Raw genomic sequence first — 17,456 nt, 5'->3', positions numbered from 1 at the left:
GGAAACATATGGGTTAGCCGCAGCGCGCGGGCTGTAAACAACCCCTGTTTCGTGTGGTCATGCACCATGGACAGCAGAACGGAATGACACAGCAACGTGAGCGCAATTCACGCAGGCAACCGAGTAGACACATAAATAGGCCGAAGCAAAGCATGCAAGGTTTGTAGCAGTGCTCAGCTGTTGCTTTTAGTCTCCGAAGAATTCCACTTCAGAATGCGTTTCGTCAACTTGCCTCATCGCCCGCTGCTACGCGTTGGGATGCCATTAGCAGGCCGCATTCGTCTTGCCTCGCTACGTACGTCGTCAGGTGGCTCGGTGGCTAAGGCGTTGCGCTGCTGAGCACGAGGTCGCGGGTTCGATTCCCGGCCGCGGCGGCCGCTTTTCTGATGGAGGCGAAAAGCAAAAACGCCCGTGTGTACGAGATTTCGGCGCACGTTAAAGATCCCCAGGTGGCCAAAATTAATCCGGAGCCCTCCACTACGGCGTGTCTCATCGCCTGCGTTGCGTCGGCGCGTTAACTCTTTTGTTACCGCACAAAATTGACCAATTTTGAAGGGTCTAACAAAACATTTTTTTTGTGCTATACATATTGTTTAGGCACACATTGCAGTGACATAAAATGCAGATTATTCCACGCGCTTTCCAACGATACCCGTTTTAATAATGTTCTCCTGATAGCGGAAAAAAAATATCGAATTCGAAAATTTTGTCCACGCGTCAAGAAAATAAGAAAAAGTAAGTTGTGTATAATAAACGACCAGGAGTAGAAAAAATTTAGAATATACATTTTGTAGGTAGACATTTCAAAAACCCGTCCTAGAAAAAAAATTCAGTTGCGCAGTGCAATTTGCGAGATATAAAAAAAATTTGTTAGCCCGCATGGTGCCCGTGCCATGTGGTGAAGCCCAACCACTATTTCAAATTTTGCTATTTTGGATGGTTCTCTAGAAGAAATCTGGTGGTTTCACATTATTAAAGGCCCAAATTAGCCTCCACGTGATGTAAAAACACCTTGTCAATGATTATGACCGGCACAATATTGAAGGCAAGCAAGCGATGTGAAAAAAATCGGCTTGGAGTTGAGAACCAAACTCTTTGGTGGATGCTTGTTGACGTTCTGATGATCACTTATCAGTCAGAACTTTCATTTGCGGTTTATTATCATGTTCTGACTCACTATGGTAGCCCTGCTTGCAGTAATAAGGCACGATGCGCTAGAATCATGCCCAGCAAGCTTTCATCAAGCCGCCGTCAGGCTGTGAAGCGAGTTCAGCACCTCGAGCCTACTACATTGCAGCGCCACCTAACAATTTTGAAAAGAAACAAATACAAGGCTGTTGGAGACTTCGTCAGAATAGATAGTACTACTAAGAAGCGTCACTAGACCTCCGGAAATACCTCGTATGAAACCGAAACTGGCCGGTGAACAGCTGGTGGTGTTCAAGGCCAATTGGAAGCATTCTCCTCGTCTGAACTGATACCCGACGACTTGGTGTTATCGTTTGACTTTCAGCAGAAGCTCTTATCGCAAAAGCAAGGCGTAGATAAAGTGGAAGCGCAAGCAGCATGCTTGTTTTGAGGAGCAGTAGCGGGGAACGGAGGCGCCATGGCAAATGAGCTTGTAGTTGGGTAACTGCGTAGTAGCGCCAAATATGAATTTCGCAATGCAAAAACGAAACCGAAACTTCTGGAAACTGGTTGAAAATGGCAGGCACACTTGCTAGACATGTGGGGGACCATCAGAAATAAGCTTTGGGAGAATAAAGCTGCCCTTTGACCGAACCAAAGATCATAAGTGAATAGCTGGGGCCATTTTCAAGTAATTATCGCCTCTCAACACTGTCGGATTACAAAGTTGACCGCATTATTTGGTATTTGACTTGCCAGGAGCCTTTTGACAAAAAAAATATTATGGTAATGCAGCCTAACCACGATCTGCATCCTTTTTTCTCAAGTGCAGCAGCCACGCCCCCTTCCTCAAAAACACACGCACCTAAGCTCGCAAAAAACGCCGTCAAAAATCTCAATGTCGCCGGAGCGGGAAAATTTAAACTGATTCTAAAGGGGCAGTGCCTAGACTAACCACAGGCCGCATTAAGTGTACGACAAACAACTACAACTTGTTGAAATAGGCAATATAAATCATCGATCACCGGTGATCGATTTGAATAGGCGTGGTAACGAAAGAGTTAAACCCCCACAATCAATCAATCAACGTCCGTCGTCAGAGGGAACACCGTTCCCCTGGCTGGACATACGAAGACAACGACAAATGCGGAAGCCGCCGCTCGGCAAACCATTTAAGTTGCAGCGGGTGGCCACGGCGGCACTCAGTGACACCCGACTCCATCTGTCGACCAGTGCTTCTAACGGATGTTTCCCTTTTGTAGCGCCGGTGCTCGAGATTCGAGAAGCCCACTCCAGAGAGGCGGTGTGTCGTTGTGCCCGTAAAAGGCGGCTCGCGAGAGAGAAAACGCACGGACGATACGGACGGAAGGCAATGGCAGTGAACTGCCAGAGCCCAGGCGTCGGAGCACCAGTTGCAAGGAGGGAAGAGAAGCCGTGCTCTTCATAGAAACAACCAAATGCAACGACAGTGGTGCTTTTTTAAGCCATTCATTTTAACAGCCGGATCGCTTTGACAGTGTGAGCTGGACCCTTAACCACGCTCCACCGTGGCGGCGGACATCGCGAACCCCAGGACATACGTAAGAGAGGGCAGGGCGAGAAAGGTGCGGTGAAGGTAACCAATGGACACTCTGGGAAATACGGGTGCGCAGACGGTGATTGGGGCAATTGGACCCGGGCTAAACATCTTCAAGTCGACCAATAGGACTTAAGGGCTGAGGAAACACTTGGCATTACGATTGGACAGGGCGGTTTCTCTCTGTTCGGAAGAGTTATTATGTACATAGCATATGAAGTAACTAGAGGACGCAATATATCTACTCTAATCAGATGACTTCGAAGATGTCGTCTCTCCACGGTGCCAGCGAATAGAAGCAACTAGCTCGTCTTGGCCTAGAGTTGACACCACCCAGCTCTAACCCCACCCGCCTGGTGAACGAGAGAGTGGCTATGTCACTGATTTGGAAATATTAAAAAAAAAACGGAATGTCTGGTCGAAAGCGTCAGTCTAAGCGAAAAACAACGTTAGAAAGAAAAGAGCTTGAAAAAAAGCTGCCAACTGCGAAAGATGAAGTATCTACACAGTGCAGCTTCCACGAAGCCGCATAATTGCTCCACTGCAACTTAGTTTCCAAATCCCAAAGCGACAGTGTTTCTGTGTAGAACCTATCGAGTCCATCACTACGATTTTCTGGTGAGCAGCAAGATTTCACTCCTCGTAATTGCCCGGACTGTGGGAGAGGACGCCTAAGGTCTCATCCGTTCCTACCTGCGAGCAACCGACGTCAACCAAGTTATGTCGTGTTCGTGAGTAAGCAGCATCCATGCTACTCGGTGGCGCCCCTGCCATTGAGCTCCACGTCTGCTGCCTCCGATCAACTGGCGCCAAACCTCTCCGATCAGCCTCCTAATGCTGACAAGCTCCAGCAAACGACACTTACAGCCCGGTGGCTTGTATTGTGGTAGTTGCACTCCGGATAATATTCCAACCAAGAATGCGTTCCTCGAGAGTACGGATCAGCTGGCTTTTTCTTGGGACGCCAAGCAAATACAGAACCCCAGCAGCAAGAGGTAGCCCCCGATATTTTCTAAAGTGACCCAGCTAAGTGGCTGGACATTATAATGAAAACTTTTAGGACGAGTGCATTAATAAAGGGCCGCTGTAATTACGAAATCGGGCAGAAACCTTTCCGTTTTCCGAAAGACAATACAAAACTCTGGAACTCTATAATTACCTCATTTTTTAGCTCGCAAGTATGTAAATGGAGAACCTTACGAGCGTTACCGATTAATGTATTCGAAATCCAAAGACCCTGTGTACTGTTTTATGTGCAAATTCTGTTTTCGAGCAGCCCGAGTTCTTTCACCACGCACGGCTTTACTGATTCGAAAAGACGAGAGAAGGTTTGCGCACATGAAAACAGTTTCGAACACACCGGCACTGCGTGGCAGCATGGCTAGCTTGCTGTAACTCGAGCAGCGTAATTGACATGGTATAACCATCTCGTGGCCAAGACCGTTTACTGGACAGAGATGAGGGGGAGCGTAGCCGCAGTAATTAAGCTTCTAGATGAGCACAGCTTGGTGTTTAGTGCACTGAGGAGGTTTTTGGTTATCCGACTATAGCTTGTGTTCGCTGAGTACTACCGTAGCTTGTGCTCCGTGGGCCGCAAAAGAAAAAAAAATCTCGCGCATTACTGTCGCGTGAATCCCATTCATCGCACGTTCTTTTTTTTTAATTTGGAGACAGCTAACATTGGGTTCGAGGAGAGGGCGGGGGAGGGGGCGAAGGGGCGGGGGATACTACCGCATTAGCACAGGGCCCCAAATTCTCTTAAATCGGCCCTGATCTCGGCCTTCATTGCCGGGACTGCGGTTGCGTACCAGATTTTTCGAGATGCCAGATTTTAGCTAAGAGGAGCCATTAGGTCACGCGTGAGATCATTGGAGCGTACGCAATCGCAGAGCTTAATCACAGTTGTGTCGACGCGCCATAAGCACTTTTATATCGGTTAAGAGATTGTCCTTTGAAATACACGAAGAGGCACATAATGATTGTTTTTGTGGTTGCTTTTTCGCAGTGTTTATATTTTGTTTTGCGATACTTCTATAAGACACCATGTATCTCTATCCAGCAGCATACATACGGACCACTTAGTGACGTCCTCAGTACTATACACAAATCCATCGCTGAAAATAATTTTTTCCCGGAGCCTGATAAGAAGTCTGATATCTAAGTATAATGGATAAAGGGAGCTGCATGAGGCACTGCACACCAAGCCCCTCTACAGAGCAATGCTGAGAAGACCCTTTTCAGGAGGCAATATAAGGAGTCTGATATCGAAGTATAGGGCCTGTTATTATTAGCATTACCGTGGCAGCGAAAGTGTGCACATCAAGCGTTACTGGTATGCAGACGGGTTTCCTCGTTGAGTCCATACGAAAATAAACGGCTAAGCATTTTAAAAGTCGGAATCCTGTTGTGACAGCAACAAGGCTTTCTGGCGCATCGGACTGTGGCCGTCCTTCCTCCGAGTGACGTACAAACAGGGGCCTTCTTTATTTCGCGATCGCGGTCCAGTTCGAGGCTCGACGACCAAACGTACGGCTGCGGGACAATGCGGAAGGCCGCGGAAATAGTCGGTAAAAGGCGACAGGGGCATCGTGTTTCTACCTTTGCTAAGCAGTTCAAGCGCTTCGAGTAATTCAGTCACACGCGCGCTACTAAGCAACGGAGCACTTTAGCTGCAGCTGGCAATGCTCAATTTCCTCCCGTCTTCCTCTCCTTGGAAACTGCTTTCTTTTTTCCCGGCTGTTCTGAGCCATGCTGCCTTGTATACAGCCGTGCGCTGTCCCCGAAGCGTTAATATGCAACCTTGGCCGGCATGGTGCCCCGGCGAACGCCACCGCCGGCTCATAATTTCGGTGTCAACGACCCAAATGCGCTCACACACGCGACTGGTCAGTGGCATTCAATGCCTGCGGCGGTTGCTACTCTTTTCAATGCTTCCAAACGATTGAAACTACTTTTCTCGTGTGTTTTATTGATCTTGAGCATCTGAACGGTGCCTGAAATGTTAAAGAAATCACTAACTCGTGAGTGTAAATACGGCAAACAAGGAATCCCAACACACGATTGGAGCCTGAACATTTGGCTTTTTGATTTGCGCAATTCAAAACGTCATTCTTGAATTGTGTAATGTCACAACGTGTATGTACTGCCTTCTTCGGGTAAAACTATATGTTGGGCATTTCTTCGGCCTATCCTGCTGACTTTATCGCTATCATAGGCCATTCCGAAGCGTTCCGGTGATGCAGACCAACTGGTGTTTATGGAGAGCGGAAACCAACTACACTATTTTTTCCAAGAAAGGATATATCAAGCGAAGAACTTCTTAAAGCGAAAGCCTTAGGTGTCCCGTAGTTGTAGTCGTACGCGTCAACAAAGCGCTTCGCGGGGTTGCGCAGTGAAAGCAACCAATCGCTGGTTCATTCCAAGGGGAGGGGTGTAGAGAGGGGGTACGGGGAACGAGTGAGGGCGCGCGCCGTCGTGACATGGCACAATGGCACTGCGCTCTCACGCTTAGCGCCGACTGCACCGAGCAGAGTCGGTTTCGTCGTGCGGTTCAATTGTGTGCACGTTCACTGCGCGCTCACGGCGCGAAAACCAAAAATTCCCCCACATTTCCCCGAGGGGGAGAATGTGAAAGTGCGAATGCACGGTTGTCGGCCCGCTTGCGGCGCTTGCGCGCGGCCCCCGCAGCCCACCGCCTCGCCGCCTTCTCTTCCATCTCTTCCATCGGGTTTGTAGTATCACGTGTACACCACGCAGTTATCAAGCCGCTATAACGCCGCTGAGTCGCCAACGCACGCCGCTGACGACGTAGTTTGAATGCGTTAAAGATATAAGGCGCGTCTAACACTGATATCACCGTCGCGTACTGGGACCTGGTGGAACAGATCCTTCCACCCCCCATGTATCGCTCACCACCTCTAGGGCGCATGAAAAGTGACGTCCTCCGGCGAGTGCGGAAGCTCCCCATTCCTACTGGTTCGAAGGATTTCTTCTTCCGTTTTCACACAGGGGTTCTACCCACTAAGGCAAGACAGGGGGAGAGGGGCTTCTTTCTTCCTGGAGGGACCAACTGCTTGTTGTGTGGAAGGAGGGAGACGGCAGAGCACGTCTTTGTGGAGTGCAACACGGCGTCGTATTTCTGGGACGAGCTGCAGTGCTCTTTCGACACGTACTGGCAGCTCACCTGGATGAACTGGAGGTTCTTGGAGGCGGCCTCGGAGCACCCGCTTCTCCGTGACTGCGTCCACGTCATAGGTCTCCACTCGCTATGGAGGGCGAGAGTCGACGTGGTTGAATGTGCGGAAAGCCCGCTGCCGGCGTGGAGGCACTTTGTACAGAAGGCGCAGTGGGCAGTGGCCGCCCTTGACGGGCCCGATTCAGACACTGAGCTTCGCGACTCACTGGCGCGGGGCTCACGAGCCCTCATGGAGTTTAAGGTAGAGCAGCAAAGGAGATGGGACTTGATCTGAGGGCCGGTAGCGCGACAGCACCATGGGCCACTTCTGCTCACTAACGACTTTTCTCCATAACTTCTACGCCCAACCCCTTGCCCCTACTTCACTACCGTATACTGTAAACAAATGACACCATCGCCCATTTGTAAGTGTTTCTAACAGGAACCACGCCGGCAATACGTGGCTTTGCTGGCACTGCCTACTAATGGTTTTCACTTCCCTGTCGAAACACGCCGAATTTTGTCTTGGCTTGTACGTTCCCGAACGCGATCATTTGTCTGTGTGAGCATAGCATGTTACACTGTTCTCTGAAACCTCAGTAACCACTTCATCTGGCCCTGTTTGTATATTTGTAAATAAAGTTACTGTTACAAAAAAAAAAAAAAAAGCGTCCGTGGCTTGGTCGGTAGAACGTCGCGCTGCGGCCGCAAAGTCCTCGGATCGAAACCTGGCGCCGGATGCTGTTTCTTTTTCAAATATAGAGGAGCACTGCGGACGCCAACGCCGCCGGCGGTGGATGGTTTGGGGTCGCTTATAAAGTGCATTCGCACTTAAAACTATCGCTCGACAAACTTGGCTCAACCACGTTCAACCACTGCAAATCTATATGCCTAAATTCTGTGTCACTTTTACGCCGTGTGCTAAAGAGCTTCGACCTTTACATGATGGAACTGCTAATAATTTTTTTGAGTCGAATCGTATGCTACTCATAGTCATACGCAGAAATTTGATTGTTTTCAGCGCGCATTGGTCAGTCGAGTGCATTGTGGGGAAGCAGAGCCACCGCAGGCTTGTCTTCTAGTGTATCTTATGGCAAGAGTGGTCACTCTTGCGTTAATTTAATCCCAGCTAACAAAGAAAATCGACCTAGAAAGCAGTAATGTAAAAACTTTGGGTTTGCATATTATTTCGAGGGAATTAGCTGAAAGAGTACAGGATGCGATTACTGCGATAAATACGCATTCTCAAGAACATGCAAAAGAAGTGGCGTTGGTGGAATTCCCAATAACTCGTGTACCAAGCAGCCTATCTCGCCAACAGTTTGCTGTCCTTTCGCATCTAGCCATTACGCCACCGTGGAGGGTACATGCATGTCGAGCGAAATAAAGTTGGCATGAGGGGATAAGGGGGGGGGGGGGGGACTTCGACTTCAACGACACATAAGTGCGTACAGGCAAATTTTTAGTTGCAGCCAGACGTATATCACGTCCTGTGATAAGAGAGAAACAAGACAGCAGTGCGTCCAGCTGGCTTAACGTATTTCAAACGTCGCACACTATATAGGGCAAGGTCGGATTGCGGCAGCAGCTGTCGTAATATTTCCAACTAATGAAATTATCTGAAGTTTAAGCCGACAGAATTGCGCGGACCGCTGTTTCCTACGGCGATGGCTAGTTAGCTGTCGTCTGTTCCGTCAGTTGCGTAACATAGCATTACTCACGTAGTTCGCTTTAAGTGGAAAACCAATTGTGTGCACCTTATTGAAGTGCGCGTGCGCAAAATGGCATGCCTGCACAGTTCAGACTACCGACGCAAAAGCCATATCATGATCTATGGACGTAAAAAAAACAGCATGTCACGCAGTTCGGTTGGCTAAGACGTGAAATGTCGTCATTCTTTAAAGTTATTACGACAGTTCCGGCAACAGTCTGAACCCGGCCTTACTGCTACCGTCGCATTGGCGTCTCTTTCACCGCTTTCCTTTCTCTTTCTCTGAGCTCGAATTACTTCATGTGCCTTCTGTTCTGCCACATCGTGTTTGCGTCTCCTTCTTCACTTTCATTTCTTCGTCTTACGGCGCGAATTACGTGAGCAAGCAGACTGGAACATGCCACAGCTTTCCTGGAATCAGAGCTTTGCGCGCGGTTTGTGCGCACCTGCTCCGCACGCGCACGCGGCACGCACTATTTATTTATTTATTTATTTATTTATTTATTTATTTATTTATTTATTTATTTATTTATTTATTTATTTATTTATTTATTTATTTAGTTATTTATGTGTTTGTTGTGTTTGGCGTTTTGTGTGTTCTTTCTTTTTGATATTTTCGTGTTTGTTTTTTTATGTGTTTGTTAGTTTTCCATGTTGTATATGTGTACGCTTGCTTTGTGTGTAGAGACTGTGTGTATACATTGGAGTGCGTACATATACACATCCTATGTAAACATGCGTGTGCATGTACATATACGATGCGTGTAGGTATATGCCGATGGAAATGTATTGTGTACACAACGTGCTCATAGACATTCCCGTAAGTACATGCATGTGGGCAAATGTACTACATACACAACACGGCGCATGCATGCATCCATGTGCGCACACGTGCTCAGGGCTGTTAGGCAACCCATGCACATGGCCTCTGTTCGCCTCTTGACATTTATTTATTTATTTATTTATTTATTTATTTATTTATTTATTTATTTTCTTAAAAATACTCCCAAAGCCCGAAGACGTTGCAGAGAGGAGTGGGTAACAATTTAAACAACATTCGTTACAGCCGTTTTGAATGATGTGGGATCCTTAATGCGGGCTATGGAGGCGGGGAGGTGCTTCCAGTCGTCGCACGCCTTGGGCATGAACAAGTAAAAGTATGGGTTTGCGCGACAATTGGGAACCTCTACTTTGCACCTGCGGTCGTCACGTGCTGATTTGTAGGAGGGAGCAGAAAGGAGAGCCTGTTTTAGAATGAGATTAGAAAAAGTAAATCTTATGAAAAAGGCAGGAACGCGCAATTTTCCTTCTAGTAGCAAGGTCGCTGAGTTTAAGAGCCGCTTTAATTGACGAGATGCTAGCGGTTCGCAAGTAGTTTGTTACAATGAATCGAGCACCGCGGTTCTGAATGGCTTACAAAGAGGAATAATACAACACCACAATATGAGGGCCTCAAATCGGTGATGCATATTCTAATGCTGTTCCAACAAGGGTTTTAAGAGCTTTAAAGACGCTAAAGCAAGAGCAAAATCACGGCGCAAGAAGCCAAGCATGCGATTAGCATTATTAGTAACATAATTAATATGTTCATGCCATTGCAGCTTAGTGCTGATGTGAACGCCAAGGTACTTATACTTAAGAAGAGACATAAGGTAACTTGTGGGGATCGCGACTTGAACGTGAACCCCTTTCTGCCTAGCTTTCCATCGCGGCCGGCGTTGCACAGCGCGCCTCGCCCGCGCGACGGGAGCGCGCCAGCAACCGCAGGATTTGTTGCCGCCGGGGTGGAGTGGACCCTTTTCCCCTCTGCCTTACCCGAGAACCAGTTTTTCCTTGAGTTCCTGTATATAGCTCCCGCAGGGAGCTAAGAGTTGCGCGACCGTCCGCCATCTTGTTATCCGGATTGCTGCGGGAAAGCCGCCCGTCGCGCGTGTAGGAGCCGCGCCGCCGCGCCTCCGACGGCGGCCGACGCGCGGTGGGGGCGCTTCGGTCGGCGGCGCCTTACGGCGGCTACCATGGAGGAAAGACTCCATGGCGGCTACGCTGGATTCCTGCGATGACGCTCACGCTGCTGCTGCTGCTGCTGCTGTTCCTGGGCGGGGCGCGGTGCCGCTCGCGTCGGCGGCTGCGGCGCAGCCGTAGAGGGGGCTTCTCTGCGCGGCGTGGATAACCGGAGTGACGTCATCACGGCGGCGCGTGGAAAAGGGTCGCGCAACTCTTAGCTCCCTGCGGGAGGAACTCTAGTTTTTCCTCCGCACTAGCGCCGCCGTTCGGCGAGGTCTGGTGGAATGTAGCATGACCACGGGGCAGCCTCTGTGGTAGCGCGCGGACGTTTCGGCGCGCTGGTCCGGACCTGGGGAATGGGGAACGCGCCACAAAGGGACGCTGTCAGGCGAGCTCGGAGACTACACCCGCGCTCGCACGCGGTGAGGCGCGCCGTAGTGTTGGGCTCCGGATTAAGTTCGACCACCTGGGAATCTTAAACGTGCGCCGAAATCTCGAACACACGGGCGTTTTCGCTTTTCGCCTCCACCTAAAAAGCAGCACAGCGGCCGGGATAAAGATATAAAATTTTATGAATTTTGAGTGGCGTGTAAGAACACGTTCCTTCCATTTTTTGTTCGGAAAATCGTGAGAAACTGAAAAAAAGATGACTGCGCACAGCTCGACAAAAAAAAAAAAAAAAAAACGACATATTGGGGTGAAACCCTCGGATGCCTTATCAAACGCCAAAAGGGTCTGCAGTTGTCGGCGACAACGAAAATGGTACCCAAATGACGGCCGCTGTAAAGAGAAAATAAATAAATAAAATATAAATAAAATACTTTCGGGCTAGAATGGGATTTCGACCCGGGTCGCCGAGCAGCAGCCAAATTCTGTAACTGTACACACTCTAAGAAGTCCGCGTAGGGCGTCTTCACCACAATGCTTCAGAACGACCAGTCGAAGTTGCCTAATGTGCAAATTCGACGAATGACGTGGCCAGGCATTAAATTTGAATGGAAAAGGACATCAGCGCAGGTATATTGTGCAATGCAAAACGCCATTCACGCCTTGCGTGTTGTCCCTGCGCCCACGCACTTTTTACAGTCAAATCATATGTTGGGTTTCGCCATACTCCGAATTTGCACACTTGGTCACTTCAACTTGTCATTCTGGAGCTCTGTGGTGAAGACGACCTATATACGGGGACTTCTTAGAGTGCAGCGCTAAGAACACTCATAAAAAAGGTGGTAAAAGGGTAGTAACGGCCGTATTTACTAACTTCTTACGAACCTAACTACCCCGCGGTATGGTCTGCCAATAGCAACTGCGTGGTTAGGAAATTAACTGTGTGTAGGAAGTAGTATACACTGGAATAAGGCCTTGCGTATGATGCTATGTTCAGACTACCGACGGAAAAGCCATATCATGATCTATGGACGTAAAAAAACGGCGTGTCACGTAGTTCGGTTGGCTGAGACGTGAAATGACGTCATTCTTTACAGTTATTGCGACAGTTGCGGCAACAGTCTGAATCCGGCCTTACACATGGTCAGTTGGTAAACGCAAGTAGCTCAGGAGGGTGTTATCGCTAGGACTTCACTAATGAAGGTAGGGGTGCTTACTGCCTGGTTCAGTTAGTAACCCTGACTAGTGCTGCATTTATTACCAACTAGTTACTAAGTATCTAGTGTATACTGGGACAATTAACTTGCTAGTGTTCCGTTAGTGAATGCCACAAACTTTTTTTAAGAGTGCAGGTAGCGCGCCAGAATGGAACAAGTATTCGGCTAATGCGTGCCGCGTAGCAGGTCAACGTGACGGCACCGTCAATACGCTGCAGCAGTGGAGAGGTGTTTCGTAATCGCTGGCTTTTGCCTTCAAATCCCTGTACAGGCTTAAGTGTGCCATGAATATTTTCGTTAGCACTGAAAAGAATATAACTGTTACATCCTGCATGACAAAAGTCCCAGCAGAGCTTCCAGTCTTCAAATCTGTGCACGATTTCACGTCAAGGCATTGATTTCAGAAAATCCTACCCTCCCTACAGATTAGTCTCGGGAGGGCTCACCCGCTTCCGTGGCCTTTATGTGAAAAAGAAGCGGTCGCGGGTAGCTTTGGGGAGGGATTAAGCTAAGCACGGATGTCGTGACTGTAAGATTCTTTTTTTTTTTTTTTTGAGGGGGAAGGGGGGAGGGGTGTACCTGACTGCTGCTTTTCGTTCGGCATGGCCCCTTACACTACTCCCTCCTCAGCGAGCCCTTACGCGAGATGATGGGAGAAATAAGAAAAATAAAGTAAGGAAAACGGCACTCTCGTTACAATTTTACTCCATTAAAATGGAGTAAAATCAATTCCCTGGAAATAAATGCAGTAAAAACAAAAGCTCTTCTATTTACGCCACCGCAAAAATGTATTAACCAAGATATTGCAATTTATCTTGGATCGGAGAACATACAGTTGTCGACAGAAGTTAAAACTTTGGGGGGTAATTTTTAATAACCATTTAACTTGGGATGACCATATTGAGCGCACCGCTAGATTTCTGGCCAGGACGTGTGGTGTATTGGGGAAATTACGACATGTGTTACCGTCCAAGATTAAGCTTTTAATTTATCATGCATTATTTTCCTCTCACTTAAGGTATTGTTCTCTTGTATGGGGAACAACATCACGAACCAACATACACAAGCTAGGTGTACTGCAGAAAAGAGCAATCCGAAATATAGCTAACGTACCATATGATGCGCATACCTACGAAATTTTTTGCAGCCTTAATGTAGTACCGATTCAGCATTTATATGAAACTAACCTCATGCTCAAATGCAAACAATTTTTCCAATATAACAACAAAGCCTTTATAGACCTGTGTAACCTAAATAAGCCAACTCTAGTACCGTATAGCTTTAGGGAGAGAAACGTGTGGTCACAACCTTTCTCGCGTACGAACTACGGATTTTCAAGATTACAGTATCGTGTACCGTGTTTATTAAACAAATTACACAGAATTGGCGTAGATTTAAGTAGTATTTCGAGGAAACGATTGAAATCGCATATGATTAAAAATGGAGGCTTGCCTAAAATCTTTTGTGTGTTTGTCATTGGCTTGTATTTCGGCGTTTCAAGCCTATATACCTGTGACTCGGGCTGCGGCCTATGTATTTTTGTATAATTTCAAACACCCAATTTTCTCTGGTTGATATTTCGTGAAGTATTGCTGTGCATTATATATAATGTATGTGCTTTTCAATTCTGCCCTTAGTGTGCAAAGCCTAGCATCGATGACGTATCTGTATCTGTAGTATCTGTCACACGTTTGTTGTAGTTTTACTGTATTTCTTGTATCTATGAAGGAGAGTCCATACGCTGTACCTGTACACGTTTGTTGTAGTTTTACTGTATTTTTTGTATCTATGACGAATCCATACGCTGTACCCGTTGCCAAGACAACGGGGCAAGGACCTCGTCAAGCTGCTGTACTGCGGCTTTTTGTTCTTGTCCCAGCACTCTTTTATGAAAAGATGGCTAAATAAAAGGTTGATTGATTGATTGATTGAAGTTGAACCAGAGACTTTCAAGCGCGTCAAACAGACAGACAGACACACAGACAGACCAAAATTTCTGGGTTTAAGTAGCCTAAGAAAGACTATCGTCTTTAAAATGTGCGCCAAAGCACCCTGTGAAGGTGGTTGGAAAGCGAAGCTGTAAACAACACCCAAAATGATTACCCATGCGACGTCACTTGAATGGGACGTCGCTTGACGTCACACACGGGCACTACAAAGATTGAAACCAGAGACAAGTGAAATGTATTCTTTGAGATATTCTTTGATTAAGTGATGTTCTTTGCTATGGTTAAATCGGTGATCCATGAATAGTTGTTGGTTGAGTTGTATTGGTGAAGCGCATGGGTGGAAACTTTATATATATATATATATATATATATATATAAACACAGAAATAAGGGTTGGCAGCCAAGAAAACCTCGGAAAGCAAAGGGGAGGTTGTGGCAGGTCATTGAAACAGATAAAGAATTTGGAAAGAAAGAAAGAAAGCGGAGAAAAAATGCCCGCCAGGTGGGATCCGAACCCACGACCTCCAGAATACCGGTCTGGTGCGATAACCACTACGCTACCGGCGGGGCGATTTTCCCCTCCGCTTTCTGGGGTATTTATGTCAATGTAATTTTTTCCTGTGCTTGGGGGTGGTAGCCAGCGCCACTCTGACTTCTCGGGGTGAAGGGGACCTTCTTTTTAAACCCCGCGCCGTGACACAAGTGTCTACGACATGTGGAGAGTGGTCAACCAGCGTTAAACCTTCTTAAGCTCCCTATGGCACCAAGACTGCCAGAACAGAGGCCCTCGCTATGCATGTAGCGAATCAGAATAGGAAATGAGGGGCTCGTAGAAATGACACAGAAATAAGGGTTGGCAGCCAAGAAAACCTCGGAAAGCAAAGGGGAGGTTGTGGTAGGTCATTGAAACAGATAAAGAATTTGGAAAGAAAGAAAGAAAGCGGAGAAAAAATGCCCGCAAGGTGGGATCCGAACCCACGACCTCCAGAATACCATAAAATCGCCCGCCGGTAGCGTAGTGGTTATCGCACCAGACCGGCATTCTGGAGGTCGTGGGTTCGGATCCCACCTGGCGGGCATTTTTTCTCCGCTTTCTTTCTTTCTTTCCAAATTTTTTATCTGTTTCAATGACCTACCACAACCTCCCCTTTGCTTTCCGAGGTTTTCTTGGCTGCCAACCCTTATTTCTGTGTTATTACTACGAGCCCCTCATTTCCTATTCTGATTCGCTATATATATATATATATATATATATATATATATATATATATATATATATATATATATATATATATATATATATATATATATATATATATATATATATATATATATATATATATATATATATATATATATAAAATTAAAGGAAGCTCAAACCCGTTGTTTGACGATCTCACTACTCCTCCGTCTCTTTCGCAGCCGACGGAGGCGACGACAGCAGAGACGGAGATTTCGGCTCACGTTAAAGATCCTCAGGTGGTCAAAATTAATACAAAGCCCTCCACTACGGCGCCCTCATGCCCCAGGTGTAGCTTCGGCGCGTTAAACACGACGATAGATCGAATCTGAGATGTACAAAGCACGTGCGCAAACACGAACGCGCACGCACGCACGCATGCACACGCGCGCGCACAAGCACAAGCACACACACGCGCGCGCGCACCTCAATCAGGGAGAGATACGTGCAATGAGTATGTCATTTTTGCGCCAAGATCCTTGAATTGCCAGCTTGGCGGTACCGCCAGCTTGCGTAAGGCGTGTTCCTTGGAGAGTCGGCTATAAGATTAATTCCTTTCTTGACAGAAGAAGGAAGTTTATTCGAGTTGCCCAAGCATCTAATTAACAGGGTGGGAGCCCTCCGGCGTGGCTGAGCGGAAAATTTAATGCCCACTTTGCCCTCCGCTAAACACATTTTCTCAACAATGGCGCGTCGCTCGTATTTAAAGAACACGATCAGGAAGCCAGTGGTCTAGGGATGGTCACGTAGCGGTCTGGTCCCCCTAGGTGTGGTATGCATCGCCCGATAAACGTGCCGCTCGAAGCCGTGCAGTGGGTGGCACCACCACATCCCAAGTTGGGCGTTATAGTCCTGGGCACGGAGCAGTCCTGGGTTTTGGACGCTCCCAACGCCTATACTGCGCTGCCGGTTTGGTGAGCAGGGGTGGGCAACCTCACATGATGTCTACCTAAACCTCACCAAATGAGGTCAGGTTGAATAGTTGTCAGGGACTGTAACCTGCTGAGTGGGCGATGGGACAGTATCCGCGCGGAAAAGCAAGTGCACTGATTTTTGACTCTCCCTTCTACAGGAGCTCCATCCCGACCCTCACTCAAACAGAAACTAGTGGGCTGAGTTTGAGGTCGAAAACCCGACCTCAACCATTCAACAGAGGACAGCCCCCCATTCAACCCAACAAAGTAAGCGAAATAAAATCCCCCTGCCATTTTTATGCGCACACTTGGTAAGGGCGTGCGGACGTGCATGCACAGCCAGGCTTTACCCGCTCACAGTTGAAGTACCCGTACTGCTGGGGGGTGATCTCAGCATGGGGGTGTCACGGCCCGATGCGACTTGACTGCTCTCCTCCGTGGTCCAGCGGTTTATGTTTCACCTTTACACGGAGATGCCCACGAGCCGGGAGGGAAACGGACACCCCCGCGTTTGTGCCTTCTATTAAAACTGTAGTCCATCCAAGTTTCATTCAGCTAATTAGCTAGGAAGTATATATGCTTAATGTAAAATGGCAAACAAACGTGTTTTATGTGGTGCTCTCCTTGCACTGCGCCCAGCTTTGCTGGTCATCCTTTTTAACAGAGCAGAAGGACACTGATTTTTTTGTATCGTGGTTGTCCACGGAATAAACCCCTGGGTTATGACACTCATCGCTTACCCTTGGAGTGATTGGCGTCTGCGCGAGAGAGCAGACCCTGCTTGGTGGCTCGGCTCGCTCTAACGCGTATAGGGCTATCTCTCCGCAGTCGATGCTGTACGAGAGCAGTAAGAGTAGGGATAGCACCGTTATCCTATTCTAAGGCTACTACTCTAATTTTAGGGTAGCGTGCCCACACGGTAAACACGAAAACCCAAAGTGCCGGCTACGCGTTCCTTTCGTGGCGGTGTGTAAGTTAGTGGCACGCCTTAAAGTTTTTTGTTGTTGTTGATTGATTGTAGGGTTTAACGCGCCGACGCAACGCAGGCGATGAGGCGCGCCGTAGTGGAGGGCTCCGGGTTAATTTTGACCACCTGGGGATCTTTAACGTGCGCCGAAATCTCGAACACACGGGCGTTTTTGCTTTTAGCCTCCAT

The 17,456-nt window shown here is 47.8% G+C and overlaps 1 non-coding gene across 1 annotated transcript; it reads left to right on the top strand.

Moving 5' to 3' along the window:
* The first annotated feature begins 15,150 nt into the window (after positions 1-15,150).
* Positions 15,151-15,223, top strand: Trnaa-ggc (transfer RNA alanine (anticodon GGC)). The gene has a single exon. It is a non-coding gene; the product is annotated as a tRNA-Ala (tRNA).
* Positions 15,224-17,456: the final 2,233 nt, after the last annotated feature.

This window comes from Haemaphysalis longicornis, unplaced genomic scaffold (genome assembly GCF_048455015.1).
Source record: "Haemaphysalis longicornis isolate Haplotype H1 unplaced genomic scaffold, Haemaphysalis longicornis Haplotype H1 scaffold_1, whole genome shotgun sequence".
Classification (NCBI taxonomy): Eukaryota; Metazoa; Arthropoda; class Arachnida; order Ixodida; family Ixodidae; genus Haemaphysalis; species Haemaphysalis longicornis.
This window is presented reverse-complemented; position numbering and strand designations above follow the sequence as displayed.